This window comes from Paramisgurnus dabryanus, chromosome 8 (genome assembly GCF_030506205.2).
Source record: "Paramisgurnus dabryanus chromosome 8, PD_genome_1.1, whole genome shotgun sequence".
In the NCBI taxonomy this organism is placed as follows: Eukaryota; Metazoa; Chordata; class Actinopteri; order Cypriniformes; family Cobitidae; genus Paramisgurnus; species Paramisgurnus dabryanus.
In genome coordinates this window covers 2,778,852-2,795,348 of record NC_133344.1, presented here as the reverse complement: position 1 = coordinate 2,795,348, position 16,497 = coordinate 2,778,852, and the positions used below count along the sequence as shown (strand labels likewise).

The 16,497-nt window shown below is 37.9% G+C and overlaps 1 protein-coding gene across 5 annotated transcripts in view; it reads right to left on the bottom strand.

Moving 5' to 3' along the window:
- LOC135771664 (protein NLRC3-like) overlaps positions 1–16,497 on the bottom strand; it is a 141,527-nt gene that overhangs the window by 108,241 nt on the left and 16,789 nt on the right. The window lies entirely within an intron of this gene.

Here is a 16,497-nt window from a genome sequence, read left to right as displayed (position 1 = left end):
TACTTTAAGGGGTCATACACATCTCACAGTAATAAACTACTATATTCGTTATATGACCTCCCGATGTAGCATCGGAACTAAAATTGTGCAACACAAATTGTTTTAGGTTAGAATCCACCCACTCTCAGGCATGAACTTATAATGCACATATTTTCACCATTGAAACAACATAACACTGTTACCTGGTATAAGTTTTAAAACTATCCAGGCTGAAAACACCACACATATGTATGATTAATGACTAAGAATCCAAACTCTAGAGTTTGTCATACATGCAAAACCATTTAGCATCTCACACATAGGAAATCAAAGAACTACTCATGATGCTAATTTTATTTTAATATAAAAACTATGTTTGCATTTTTCTTTTGAACTTCGTGAAATGTTACAGTGTACGTAGGACATATGCATGGTTATAGTCACAAATTAAGGTTTTTGTCTCTGATTGAATAAATAAAAAGTAGAAACTCTACCTGAAAACTCTAAATAAGACATATTTGAGAATAAGATAAGTGAAGAATTAAGCCATTTGATGTGGTTGCAAACATGTCTAATGACATTCCAAACTTTAAAAAATGGTTGGATCTGAAGTGCTGGCATTTCTATTGATCAACCAAATGATTCTCAATCAGACTTCTAACCATTGAATGTGACTTTGCCAACGTATATGTATAGAATTTGTAAACAATGGTTAAATAAGAAATTTAGAATCTGTTAGTGTAAGTTTTTCAAGGTATGTTTTAATTTGCTTTACTGAAGTTTTAGATCTACATGGTTAACTTGCATTTCAGCAGGGACGTGCACAGGGGGGTTGCTCAGGTTGCCCGGGCAACTGCCCATATGCCCTTCTCGACTCAAGTTGCCCTTCCGAGGTGGAAAAAAATAAATTGTACTTTTACTTCGTTTACACTATGCAGCGTTCCTTAGTTACTGTATTTTAATTAATTACGAAATGTGTATTTTATTTTTAAATTGCTATCTTGTGTTTCTGGCGCATTCGCGAATTAATGACTCGTTTGAGTCGATTCCTTACAAAGTGTTGAAAATAAATGAGTCTTTTGAGTCGGAATTTTACAAAGCGAATGGGCCAAACGTTTAAATTGATTCGCGAATCAGTTTGAATGAATTGTTCAGATCGCTGCAAAAACGGAATCGTCTCCGAAGCTGTTTTACCCATAACCTATAGAGACAGAGCGCCGATATGCAAATTTGAAAACCACGCCCACCGGGGGGGAAACAATCTAACCGTCTCCATTGACTTTGTATTGCGAGAGGCTGCCTCCTTGTAATTTCTGGCTTATAACAAAAAACAGAATAATGCCTAAAAGCTGCTGTGTGACAATATGTACAGCTAACAAGCCAAAGAACCCAGAAATAAGTTTTTATAAGCTGTCGAGCCGTAAAACCCAGCTTTTAAGGAGAATAAAGTGGATCGCCGACTACGTTTCCCCCTAGTGGACGCAGTTCTACTAATAGAAGTACTATGAAAAGTTGCCTGTTTCCCCTTTTGTTTCTTTAAACGCTCGTTTTATGAGGTCGACAGCTTAAAAAAAAACTTATTTCTGGGTTTTTTGGCTTTTTAGCTGTACACCTTGCCACACAGCAGCTTTTATGTATTATTCTGTTTTTAATTTTATTCTGTAAATAAGTTTTTATAAGCTGTCGACCCCAAAAACGAGCGTTTAAAGACACAAAAATGGAAACAGGCAACTTTTCATAGTAATACTATTAGTAGAACTGCGTCCAATAGGGGGAAACGTAGTCGGCGATCCACTTTATTCTCCTTAAAGACAGGGTTTTACGGCTCGACAGCTTATAAAAACTTATTTCTGGGTTCTTTGGCTTGTTAGCTGTACATATTGTCACACAGCAGTTTTTAGGCATTATTCTGTTTTTTGTTATAAGCCAGAAATGACAAGGAGGCAGCCTCTCGCAATACAAAGTCAATGGAGACGGTTGGATTGTTTTCCCCCCCGGTGGGCGTGGTTTTCAGGTTATGACGCGCGGCGCTCTGTCTCTATGTAGAAACACGCAAAATATAACCAGTGTTGGGTGACGTGGAAATGAATTTACCAATCTTTTAACTAAAAGCAAAACTTCACACATGTACCCGCCATTACATACACGCGACCTGTTCGTCCATCGTCAGACACAGTTAAACGCGTGCAACCTCCAGAAGCATTGTAGCACAGATTGAAGAAAATCCATCGATGATTGACGTCTGATTCGCTGTATACTGTACTGTATGATGTAAGTGATTCTCACAAAACACACGTGACATGACAACGTAAGAAAACATGAGTTTTGTCTAAAATCATTTTTATGTAAGTGTAAACTGTCAATCTCCTCACCATCTTAGGAGATTTCTAACTTTATACATATGCAAAACTGTTGTCAGTTTACTTGTCTGATATTTCAGCTATAAGCTACATCAACATTGACTAGAGTTAATTTGTTAATTTGAAATGCTTGTCTATTCTGTGTTTGTATTCTTTTTTCTGTACTGTTTGTGTATGTTGCAGTTTTACACATACTGTACAAGTGCCCTTCATAAGTATTCTTCTGTTTGTTGTGGAGTCAAGAAATGTCTAAATATTAAAAGATGAACATGAGATAAAAGTACAGAATCTGTCACATTATTTTTTTTTAATGGTCACTGAGCTGTGTCCTGATTGTTTACACATGAAAAGCATAAAATGTGTAGGATCAGTTTGATTCACTTATGTGCATTTGTGTACAACAACATAAGTCAGCATTTAATGCTGTTGTTCTTTGTTGTTAAAGCATACGTATGTGTTGAAACATAAACAAAGGTTAATAAAATGTTACATTCTAAACTTCTGACATACTGATATTTATCTTACCAATTTCTGGTCTCCACAGCAAACAGAAAAATCTTGTCTTTACAGTTCTGATACTTATGGAGGGCACTGTATTGTGTGTGTGTGTGTGTGTGTGTGTGTGTGTGTGTGTGTGTGTGTGTGTGTGTGTGTGTGTGTGTGTGTGCGTGTGCGTGTGCGTGTGCGTGTGCGTGTGCGTGTGTGCGTGTATTTGCGTGTGTATATCTAGATTTATTTTTTCATGAGTAACTGATAACTCGCTACTTGAGTAATATTTTCATTGCATACTTTTTACTTCTACTTGAGTAATTATTTATTTAGTTACTTGTACTTTTACTTGAGTAAAGTTTTTGGCTACTCTTTCCACCTCTGTTAAAATCTTCATGAATCTAGGCTGAGTTTGCCTCGTTTAAGCCTAAATAATCAGACAGATAGCAGCTAGCTATCATAGCTTGCAGACAAGCAGCCTAGGCTACAATTTTTTTGGAAGGCATTAGGCAAACATGTTTGCTGATTTTAATAAAGACCTTGTTATTCTCAGTCCTTCATATAGGCCGTGAATTTAAAAAAAAAAAATTAGGGGGGGGGGTGCCCTTTATATAAGTCAGAGCAACTGCCCCTAAAAAATCCTGTGCACGTCCCTGCATTTCAGTGTTCTGAACTAGTAATATGGTTATTAAAATATAATCATATATCATATAGACATATCATATTATATATACCTTAGTATAAATATCTGTATTTTATATACATATAATTAAATGTATTTGTATTATATTTGAAAAGTATTGTTATTATATGCTTTAATGATGTATACCACTGGTAAATATGTCAGTTAAAAACTTTTGCCACTCTTCCTTTAAAATACACAGATTATATCAAAATTCCACTCTATACAAGAGATGCATAATAGTGAAGAATTTGGTAATTAAAGGGGATCACTTTATGGGATAATTACTTTGAAAAGAGAAATAAGACCTTTTACCATTCGCACCTATTATTATGAAACTTCTAATAATGTCATTTGTTTTTGTAATTTTTCACAACCATTTTCTTCCAATGAAAGTCAAGTTCTTCAGTGTTCAGCCATTGCATGATCATGTGTTTGATGTTCTTCAGATGTCCCACATACAGTGGTGCATTGTCAGCGTGAGGAATTCCTTCACCTATGGAGGTCTGACTATTCTACAAAAAATACCTTCTGTCAATAGGTGACAGAGGACTTTTCAAAAATGTCAGAGAAATATCCAGGGGAGGATCCCACTAGACACACGTCTCTCCGTGGTGGGGAGACACTTTCAACGAGCACAGCACACAGTCATTGACTGACACCATGGATTTGGTGCAATAGATGATTCTACAGACTGAGTATCATCTCAACCAGGCTCAGGTAGAAACAAACCTGGCCAAAGGAACAGAAAAGATTTTGTCAAGTTCATCTATTCGCTCTGCACAGTATGTGTACATTTGGTGGGATTGGATGTTTTGTGGGTGTGTGATTGGCAGTGGACTTGTGTTTATGTTTTCTTTGCTTCAATGCTGGTATTTCAGGTCCACAATTCACTCCTTACGGACATCTGCCAACACTGCTTTCACCCTAAGTCCTCTACAGGTGCCCGACATACAGAGACTGTTGCAATAACAAAAAACACACAAGGATTTGAATATGACCAGCAATGGCCCTTATGGACTATTTTTCAATTGCCCCAAAAAGGCCAGGGGAGGAATTGTAGTACGGCTGGTAAATAATCAACTTTAAGTTTATTTATGAAGAGACACTATAAAACAATTAAACCTCAGGTGGTGTTGCTAACCCAGATTTGACTCTTAGGTGAAACTCTTTACATACATGCAACTCTCTGTTCTCCTAATCTCTTCATCACAAAGGCTTTGGTACTGTTAGCCTTAAGGCTCACATCCCTGAATATCTGCTGAAATATATGATGTAATGTATACATATTATGTGGTTCTAAGATTGTAATTTAATATTAATGTTTAGTATTATTTTAAAGGTCATGGTGCGATGAGTAAAAAGGTTTAATTTCTATAAGTCTAAGATATGATGGATTAAGGTTTTAGAACTTTGGATAGAAGATGCATTTCTTGTAGAGGTGGGGTTTTTGCCTTGATATTTCTGGCTAGTTTGACCAGTTGCCAAGATATTCCTGGCTAGTTTGACCAGGTGCTCTTTAGTATCACTTGGCACAGGTCAAACTGGATTTTGACCAGGTGTTCTTTAGTATCACTTGGTACAGGTTAACCAGATTTTGGTAGTTTTTCTCAAGCTGTGTATAAAAGGTGGCCTGGCAAAACATTCTAGGAGACATCCTGTAACCAGGAGCTCCCACACTTTGTGTGTAGCCTATACAAACCTTATGGAGGCATCCTGTAACCAGGAGCTCCCACACTTTGTGTGTAGCCTATACAAACCTTATGGGGGCATCCTGTAACCAGGAGCTCCCACACTTTGTGTGTGTACTAAAACATCATGGAAGAAATCTTTAACAAGAATCTTCCTACACCATTTTAGGTGTATTATATCCACGATGGAAGTACTCTATAGCCAGAGTGTCTATTGCCAGGCATGACTTTGTAACTTTTGCAACTGTTGATCATTTTAATTAATTGAAATTGAATCATATTCTGTATGATATTCTTTAATTGATGTTTGAAGCTGGAACCTGCCTGGTATAATAAATTGTTACAGTTGTATTCATTTTAATTCTTCGGAAATTGTATTGATTTATTTTAATTCTTTCAGAAATTATTATGACTAGTAGATTAGAAGGAGTCTGGTATTACCGCAAGATTATTCTGTCAGGATATGATCACACTGGTGTTTTGATGGTCGAATGGAGCATGAGGCACATTCATTAAAACTCTAAGATTTATGTCTATCACCTGCCTTAGCAAGTTGCATGAGCGCTAAACTAAAGTAACTATTTTTATGATCGGAGCAAGCATGGAGCGGCCAGACATAAAAATATTAGTTTTCCCGGCAACCTCTGACTAAGATCAGACTGACAATTTTGTGTCCGTGAGATATACGCAACGGCCGGCGTGTACTCTGTGCGATACCGGGTCCCTAATGAACGAATAACTAAGACTATGGGAATTTATAAATAATCAAACATATAAATTATGATCAACAGATAATAATAATACACTTAATTCTTACTATATTAAATTGGAGTCAGATTATAATTTAACCACAGAGATCAGAGAAATAAATTAAATAAATGGAATTATTCTTCTAGAAGCGCTACGGATGGCAAGAACACGTGGTCCCTTCACCACGCATTGGATACCTTCGTTGGGCCAAATGGGTGGCGTCTTACACATTTATTAAATGCAACTCACAACTAAAAGTGCTTCTGACTGTTCTTCTTTAAATATAATTCCTCATTTAAATTATTCAAATCAAGTTGACGCAAAAGTAGTAGAGCCCAGAATTCTCAGCCCGAGTCCGACCCGAGTCCGAACTTTTTAATTCTCCCCATTAGGAATCTGTTTCCGCAGATATAGTTACTGCATCGCGTATGTTTGTGAGTAGAAGTCTGTTCTGTCTGCAGTGAGGTTTTTATGAGAGCAGCACAAACTTTTTAATAGTCTATTTAATATGTAAAACTTGAATTTGAAATAAAACTTACTGCGGAGAAGTTAATGAGATCTCTATCGTCTCTCTTGCTACGTGACGCGACAATTATTTATTATTTCAAATCCGTTTACAAGATAAATATATATACATTGTGTTGTTAAACTGATGAAATTATCTTGCTATATACGCTACATTTATTATGAGAAGCCTTTTCTTTTTACTGTTACACTGTAGACCAGGGGTCTCAAACTCAAACTGGCTTGGGGCCATTTCTAAGACAGACATTTCATCGGGGGGCCGCAAAGCTATTTTAACGTTAAAAAAGTCCTATATTTCTGTAAATGTCATGTTTATTTTCTATTATTTAATGTATAATAATAGTTGAAAATATATAAGCAGTGGTTTTATCTTTTTAATATACATTATTTTATAAAAGTAAGTAAATCTTATCTTAACCTTATCTTAAATAACTAAGACCTTTTAAAACCTTGCACTAAACTAATAAATTTAATTCCTGTATACATGTATAAACTATTATAAAAAAATTACCACCAGTAAGTGTTTCTGTTTTGATTTATTTTGGATTGTTTTCAGTCATAATATTGACTTCATTATGTTCTTTGTTATTTCAGTTTTAATAAATTTTCTATTATATGTGGAAAAATATGAATAAGTGAAAGTGATCCTAAAACTTTTGAATGACTAGTCAATGTTACATAAGCTAGTTGGACAGAAAAAAGAATAATACTACTCTATGTGTAATTGAAAAGTAAGCTACATAATATACTTCATTATTAGGGGTGTAACGGTACGCAAAAATCACGGTTCGGTGCGAACCCCGGTTTTGAAGCCACGGTTCGGTTCATTTTCGGTACAGTAAGGGAGAAATGCAAACATTAAACTGCAGGTTGTTTATTACTATAAACTTTTTTTTTACAATTTGTTTACACTTTTTTAAACACTTTTTATTAAAATATAACATATAAAATATATATAAAATGAAAAAATAATAAATAAAAGACTACTGCAAAGTTCTTTTTTACATTATTTTATAACAGTAGGTAACTCTTTTCTTAACCTTCTCTTAAACTTTTTCTACTAAAACCTTGAACTAACAAATTCAATTCCTGAATACATTTATGAACTATTAGCCTACATTTTTGCCACCAAAAATTTTCTGTTTTGATTTATTTTGGATTGTTTAACCTCACAGTATTGAACCATCTCTGTATAAAAATAATATTACTGCTCTATGTGTAACTGCATAGCAAGCAACATGATGATATACTTATTATACACTCATTTTGAGATTAGTGAGCTGCATACATAGCCATCTTTGATCTTTTGCACGTTTCTCCTAATCTTTGCTTGTGTTGTCAATGTAAGCTGTGACTTTACTTACGAACCCCTCCGCAGCTGAGTAACAGCTGAGTAAGCCCGGGTTACAGCTCTTCTCTGTCCCGACCAGCTGATCGCATTGTGACAATGATATGATTGACGTGAGGTGCAGATGAAAAATCTGATCACGCATGCCTTATTCTCGCTGTCACAGAAAGCGCATCTCATGAATGCGTAGCAACGAAAGACGCGCATCCTCTCACGCATTTTGAAAGAACAAAGCAGCGCGTTGACACGCGTTTAACATGCGCTTTTAGATACGACACGTAAACATTTACATCAATAATCAAACGGATATACAACTAAGTAAATAAAAATCTTTCTGCGGGCCGAACTATGTTATATGTTTGACAGAAGACTTGCGCTGAACGCGGAGACTTCCGCCACTTAATATGTTCGTGCGGAAACCCACGTATTATGTTCCGCACAGGCGCACACAAAATGCATTCGGCCATTCGGTGCACGTGTGCACCGTGCCGAAAGCCCTGAACCGAAACGGTCCGGTTCGAATACACGTACCGTTACACCCCTATTCATTATATATAGCAATATACATACTTTTATCTTCTGTAGCCTACATTTCTCCTCATCTTTTCTCTTTTCTTAACCTGAGCACTTTGATGAATCTTTTTCTTATCTGTAGTTTAAAATGTGTTGCATTACATCTACCCCTCTGCCTCTCTATGCGGTGTCTCCATAAGATGCTGTGACTTGAGGAGAACTAACCCCACCGAAACTCTGAGTAACAGCTGATATCCACCCGGAAGTAACAAATCTTCTCTGGACAAACGCTGCAAAGTCCCGACCAGATTAACTGATCGCATGGTTACAATGATATAACGCGAGGTTCAGTTGAGGAATTAAAATCCGATCACGCATTCCGGTATCCTCGCATTCACGGAGTGCGTGGCTCACGAGTCACGGCTGCGTAGCAACGGGTGACGCGACCCACGCCACGGAGCGCAACTTCCGCTCCCGAGCACTTTGGAAAGTTACACTTTGACTCGTTTTAACGCGTTGTTAGACGCGACATGTGAACGAACCCTTAAATGTTTAAATCAAAAATCTAACGAAAATAAAACAAAGTGAATAAAAATCTTTCTGCAGGCCAGATTATGTTATATTTTTGAGAGGTGACGCGGGCCGCAGAGAGTGGGAGGGCGGGCCGCAAATGTCCCGCGGGCCGGGAGTTTGAGACCACTGCTGTAGACAGTAATATATGTATATTATATAAAACTCTATGGTCGTGAAAGCACATTATCCATTATCTGTTGGTTCATGTTGGTCTAGTTTAATTCAGTTGCAGTTGCAACGGGTGCAGAAATAAAAAAATAAAAAGGGCTATACAAAACGAAACGAAACAAACATGAAACAGAATAAACATGCATGTTGCCTTATCTTACAACTTCGCTTCAAATCAAAATGTTTTTAAAAACTCAAAATAGAATTGTCTCGGAGGCCCCCTAGTGTTCGGGGCCCTGGGCTGCAGCCCATGTTGCGGCCTTGTGTCTGGGTAGTTTGTGATTTATATTCCCTTGTCGTTTTTGAACTATACTAGAATCCTCCACCTCTCTGCGCTGTAAAAAAAGTAACTTTTACTTACTTTTTACTTTAACTTGAGTAGATTTTTAGACCAGTAACTTTACTTTTACTTAAGTAAAATATTATTAAAGTAACTTTACTTTTACTTGAGTACAATATTGTATTACTCTTTCCACCTCTGGTCGGGTTACATCAGGTCCGGGCTTTAAAAGCCACAGGCCGGGTCAGGTTGGGTTGTAATTTTCAGGCCCGTTGAGAACTCTTACGGAGACGTCACATTCCGTCGCCACAGATGCTGTTCCACTGCCGATACTGGCCAGGCACTGGATGCTCAGCTTACTATATGCAAATTATGCAATTTGGATAGGGCCCGCACCACTAGGGGGCCCCCTTGATCTCAAAATAATTTAAAACCATTATACCAAATCAAAATGATTATGATCTTTAATGAAAACAAGACGCTATAATTTAAATAATTTGCAAACATGCGGATTTATGCGGGTTTTTAAAAATACGTCATGATTTCTTTAATCACTAATATGTACTCGGACAACATGGAGGCCGTTTCTCAATCCGAAGGCTGCACCCTTCAGAGGTCACATTTGTAGGCTGCATCCGTCATAAAAACGTATTTCAGAATATTAACAATTATAAAGTTAACTGTTATTCTTAGTTAATGGTTAATTGTTATAATATGCTTATGACTTGCTTATTTAACTTAAATAAACCAAGCTTAACTCTTTCCCTGCCATTGACGAGATATCTCGTCAATTAAGAGAAAACGCTTCCCCGCCTATGGCAAGCGGCTGCATGTCCGTGTCTGTTTTAAAGATCGCTCTAAATATGATCTCTATGAATAGTCCGTCACAAATATGGAATTATTTTTGCTTTTTGCTCAAAATATGGTGTTTTTGCAAAAACCTACCCATATTCAAAAGCTGATTGCAAAAGAACCACTAAAGGTAGGATGAAACGTTTTTTTTTGTTTGAAAGCAGAGGGTCTGTTCTTTCATTTGGTATATTGTATGTTTATTTATTTAAAGAAGAACATTTTCTGGAAGGCATTAAACTTTGTTGAAAATCATGAAAAACGCTGGCGCTGGCTGGCAACTTTTTTTAAAAACGCTGGCGGTGAAAGAGTTAATGATGTATGCAGCGTGCATATGCGACCTCCGGAGGTTGCAACCTTTGCATTGAGAAACGGACGCGTGCATGACGCAGGAGAGTGATGTGCTAACGATGCGCATATTATATGCCCACCATGCTTTAAAACAAAGCTATCCATCTGGAGCAGAATAAAGGAAAAAAACGTGAAGCAAGGAAACAAGAGAAAGGTATGTGTTTGTAATATTTTAAAGTCTGGTTAGTATTGCCAAACAAAGTAGTGTAATATTGGCAAAATAACAATCCAGTAAAGATTTCAAAATTTAAATTTCAAAATTGTTGCATTTGCCCTTTATAGGTAATTCAGTACTTAATAATTTATGTCAGTAAATAAAGTTAACCACATTTATGCACTTTAATGTGTTTGTCTTTCAGTTTGGTTAGGTTTAGTAAATGGTTAACGTTTTAAATTGTTTTTTTTTTTACTGTATTAACAGTATGTATTTATATTTCATTTGATTCATTAAATTAATAAAAATGTAAATTAGGTTTATTTTTAGTGCTTCTAACACATTTTAAATCAAAACAGCTTTACAGCAAATACATGTTTCATGTTATAATCAGCAAGTTTATCAGTCAGGGTTTCAAAGTAATGTGCATATGGGAATAATATACAGCTGTAAGATATTACACTGGTTAGTTAACAAATAACTAACAGCAACATTGAATGGGTTTTATGAATGCACTGACAGAGGGCCCCTCACAAAGGTTTGCTCAGGGCCCCCCAGCATCTAGGACCGGCACTGCTCAGCTTTCTCAGCAAAAATAGCAGATTTGGTAATGCACCTGCCTCTCGTTAAATACCCTAGCCGCGGGGCGGTGCCAGCAGATGCAAATACCTGCATGCCAAGTTCATTCTCGAAGCAGATTGGTCTCTCTTAGCGAGTTTCCAATTCATCTGTCATGACGTGAAGTCTCCATTCCCTTCCTTCAGGGAACGAGAGTTACATGCGTAACCGAGACGTTTCATAGCCGTTCACGTGTCGCGTCTAAAACGTGTGTTAAAGCTTTTCTTTTTCCTTCCAACGCGCATGAGAGGTGGCGCGTCTTTCGTTGCTACGCAACCATGAGCCGCGCAAGGATAATGGAATGATTGATCTTTGCTCATCTGCACCTCACGTCAATCATATCATTGTCACCATGCGATCAGTTAATCTTGTCGGGACTTTAGAGTTTTTGTCCAGTGAAGATCTGTTACTCTATGGGGTTTCTCTGCTGTTACTCAAAGAGCTGCGGCAGGGTTAGTTCATGCCAAGTCACAGCTTCAATGGGAGTGAGAGGTGGAGATGCAACACATACTGAACTATGGATGAGATTAAGAGTCATCAATTGACCAGGTTAAGAAAAGAGGAAAGATGAGGAAAAAATTTGCAAAAGATTAAAGACTGTATGCTATGAAGCATACTCATCTCAATATAAGAATTGTATGAAGTAGCCTATATATAATTATGTTGCTTCCTATGCAGTTATACATAGAGCAGTAGCCTTATATTAATTTTTACAGAGATGGAACATAATCAAGTCAAGTCTGTGACTTAAAAAATCCTAAATAAATCAAAACATAAACACTACCTGGTTGCAGAAAATGTGTAATAATTAATAAATTCATATTCTGGATTTAAATTTGTTAGTTAAGTACAAGGTTTTTAATATAAACTTATATAAGATAAGGTTAAGAAAAGATTTAAACTGTTGGGGGGGCGCTAGTGCGCACGAGTAGGATGTAGACGTGTTTGGCTTGTGCTCCTCACCGCAACTTTTGCAAATTCACTGAAAACCATAATAAAACTGTCCAAAAGTTGACACTTTTTGCTCGTTCGCCTATCTCATCTGCTTAACTTTGCTAATCTGAAAATGTCGCGGCAAAGAAACCCTCCTGGGAAGTCCAAGACTATGGATGGATACATCAGCGGTGCTAATGCTAGCGGGGCTAGTGCTAATGACAGTCGCCCCAACGAGGCTTCCGCTAAACCTCCAGCTATCACGTCAGATATCACGTCCATCGACAAAACCCACATGTACGTGATATGCAAGGAAATATGTAAAGAGATGTCAGAGACGATTCTGGAGAGGCTTGATGAGCGTTTTGATGCATTCGACACCAAGTTTCAGTCTGTACTCTCCGTGCAAACTGACCTGCAAAACCGCATGGTTAGTCAAGAGCAAATGACGAGTGCGCTCGAAGAGCGTGTGGAAATGCTTGGAACTAAATGTGAAGATTTAGCAAAGCACGCCAGTCAGCTTCAAACCAAATTACTAGATTTAGAAGCACGGTCCCGCAGACACAACATCAAAATCGTTGGTATAAAAGAGGATGCAGAAGAAGGAAAACCAACTGACTTTGTTTCCAAACTTATCCCTGAACTGCTAGGTAAGCAGCACTTTCCACATCCAGTGAAAGTTGATGGTGCGCATCGCTCTCTGCATCCAAAACCAGCGGCGGGCGGTAAGCCGCGCACCATTATGGCTCGTGTACATCACTTTCAAGAGAAAGAGCAAATTCTACGCCTCAGCAGGACACAATCAATGGAGTACAAGGGAAACAAAGTTCTGATCTTCCCTGATTATACCAGTGAAGTGATGGGTCAACGCTGTGCCTTCCGAGACATAATGAAAGCCCTGACAGACGGAGGAATTAAACATCACCTGCGCTACCCGGCCAAGCTTCACGTTTACTGGGATGAGCATAATACTCCGGAGATCTTCAGCGATCCAATGGCAGCTGCGGCGGCTCGTTCACTGAATGAACGTAGCACTGCGGCAGATGGCTAAAAATGTGAACACATTTTATTTTTTATTATTATTCAAGGTGAGCGTGTTCGCTTTTTTGTGCTAAGACGCCACATTGTTTACCACTTTTCCTATTGCGTGTCATTAAGTGACTGCCCAGATATATAACAATTATTAGGGCGCAAGACAATTTTCTTCAAAGGCGTATTTTATTTTGTTTTTCAAGAGTGTTAACTTTTACCAGTTTTATCATTTTCAAAATTGTATTACGTTGTGGTGAGGGGCGTTACCTGGATCGGCCTACTATTTGTCCAGCAGCTCCTGTTTTGAACAATTGGGGGAGATGCCTGCCAAGTTCGGGGAGCGCGGAATTGAGGAAGGGGGGCGGTTATGGGTCTGTATTGATGTTATTGATGTTTTTGTTTGGCTCAGATGCATATGTTTTATTTACTTGTATTCAGTATTGCAACGGCATTTGTACTTGTTCGCATTTTTTTCAAAATGACTCAAATACAAGGTAATATGGACGTAGGAGGTAGAGATTTGCAACTACTTTCATGGAACGTGAAAGGGCTTGGCAGTCTAGTCAAAAGGGGGAAAGTTTTTAAACACTTGAAATCTCTCTCTGCAGATATAATCTTTTTACAAGAGACCCATATCAAAGCAGCTATGCAACATAGGTTGAAATGTAATTGGGTATCTCAGATATATCAATCGTCATTTACCTTACATGCCCGTGGTGTGGCAATATTTCTTCGGAAAAATATCCCATTCCAGGTAACCTCTGTCCTCAATGACCCTCTTGGTAGATACTTATTGGTCTCTGGCACGATAAACTCATTCTCATTAACCCTGCTTAATATATATGGGCCGAACACGGATGAGCCAAATTTTTTCAGAAAGGTTTTTGATCTGCTCCCAGACGATAGTGACTCAAACATTATAATAGCCGGGGATTTTAATTGCTATCTGGATCCTTTCCTAGATAGATCATCGACACGACCAGCACCTGAAATTACATCTGTAAAGCTTCTAAACAGCCTTTTGAAAACTAGAAATCTGGTAGATATTTGGAGGATTCAGCATCCTACAAATAAAGAATACTCGTTCTACTCACATGTGCATAAATCCTACAGTAGGATTGATTATTTTTTTTGCTAGCTCCAACCTTATCTCTCAAATTGCCGATTCCAAATACCATAATATTTTGATTTCTGACCACAGCCCCTTAACAATATCATTAAATATTTCCCTCCCAAAACGGACTTATTCCTGGCGTTTTAACCCAAACCTTCTAAGCGATGACAACTTTGTCAAGAATATAACCTCTAAATTGAAAGACTTCCTAGAATTGAATGATAACGGTGAAGTGTCTGACGAGACCCTATGGGAAACATTAAAAGTCGTTTTGCGTGGTGATATAATCTCCTATACCTCAGCCATTAAAAAAGAAAGGGAGAGGAGACTGCTTGAAATTAACAACGCTCTTCTTATTTCGGAAAAAACTTACCAAAATTCTAAATCACCGGATCATTACAAAGAGATATTGAAGCTTAAATATGAATATAATGACATTATGAGTGGCCAAGTTAAGAATCTACTTTTGAAATTGAAGCAAAAACACTTTGAGCTCCGGGATAAACCAGGTAAACTGTTAGCACAACAGCTTAAAGGTGCAATTTGTAAGATATTTGCAGTAAAATCTCCAAAAACCACTAGGCCAGTGTTATATATTTTGTCCAGCTGATTACTATCAATATCTGTAATGTTTTCAACTACTTGTAAATCATGAGAAAATTGCCATTCAAAACATTGACACGGGGCAGTGCAGTCTCCTGTCAATGACGTTAATATCCATGTGACCCTTTGTCACCGCCTTTACTGACGTAAACCACATGACAACAGTGGTCGAGCTCGAAAAAATAAAATGGCGGCCAAGGAAGCAGCTGGAGCACAAATTTAGTGAAAATAAACGTATATTTTCACTTTTTTAGCATTTTAATTGCATTTCTAGCGAGAAATTAGTATTGTAGTTTTCAAATATGTGATTAGTTATCACAAAGGCGCTCTCTGTTTATATTTCAAACACGCTGCCTTTGAAGTGCGTCGGAAAGCCTTTCTCTGAGCGGCCTTCAGGCCTCCGAGTCCGAAGTCATGTCCTCAAGAGGCAGCGAGGCAACAAGTCCTCACTGCCTTGAGTTTTCCGACGCAGCGAGGCAACAAGTCCTCACTGCCTTGAGTTTTCGGACGCAGCGAGCCAGTGTTGTGGACAAATGCGAAACTATGCGATAGCGCTTGCTTATGAACTTATGGATATCTCTGTACCGTCTGCCGCTGGTTGTGTCAGCTCCTGTAAGCGTACGGGCCAACCAAACGACCCAAGAAGAGTTTGGAACAAAACGAGAGAGGATCAATTTGTTGTTGCATTATCTGGATGGAGAGAGCTTCACGACAACATTTAACTAGACCGAGATTCTGATCCTGCTTGTGTTTTACGCGATGGGTGAGTTGTTTTGATTCGTAACCCTTCAAAAAACGTATGCTATTATATTGATCACAACATTAGTGTGTAGATTGTAATCAGCTCGTCTTCCCGCGGACGACATGCACATCAAAAGGTATTGTACAGCAATATAAATGGTCATTTTAAGACACTTCACAATAAGATTTGTACTGTCACTACATTATGTGAAAAATCATTGTAGATTGTAAGTTGAAAACTTAATTCTGTGCTGTGTTTACCATCGAATTTGGACTAATACTGTAATACCAATATGACTAACAATTTCGTTTTGAACATCACATATAAACTTACATAATGAAATAAACGATGTCACCAAACGCAACATTTATAAGACTTGATTACCTTACGTGATTTCACGTTCGCGTCTGATTGATGGCCATCAGTGGTTGAGTTAAAGACTACAAATCCCATAATTCCACGCTGCTTCAGAGCGTCAGTAAACAACATCATTGTTATTGTTTGATCTGGCGCCATCTAGCGGCGAAAATAATACAAACTGCATCTTTAAAAGTGCCCAGGCTTCAAGAGCAATTCGTAGTATTAAGTCTAAAACAGGCATTCTCCTAACCAATCCTTCTGACATAAACCGTCGTTTTAGTGAATTCTATTCTGAGCTTTATTCCTCCAAACACAATGTTTCGCAATCCAATTTGAATGATTTCTTTGACTCCATGTCATTGCCCAAATTGAGCGATGACGCT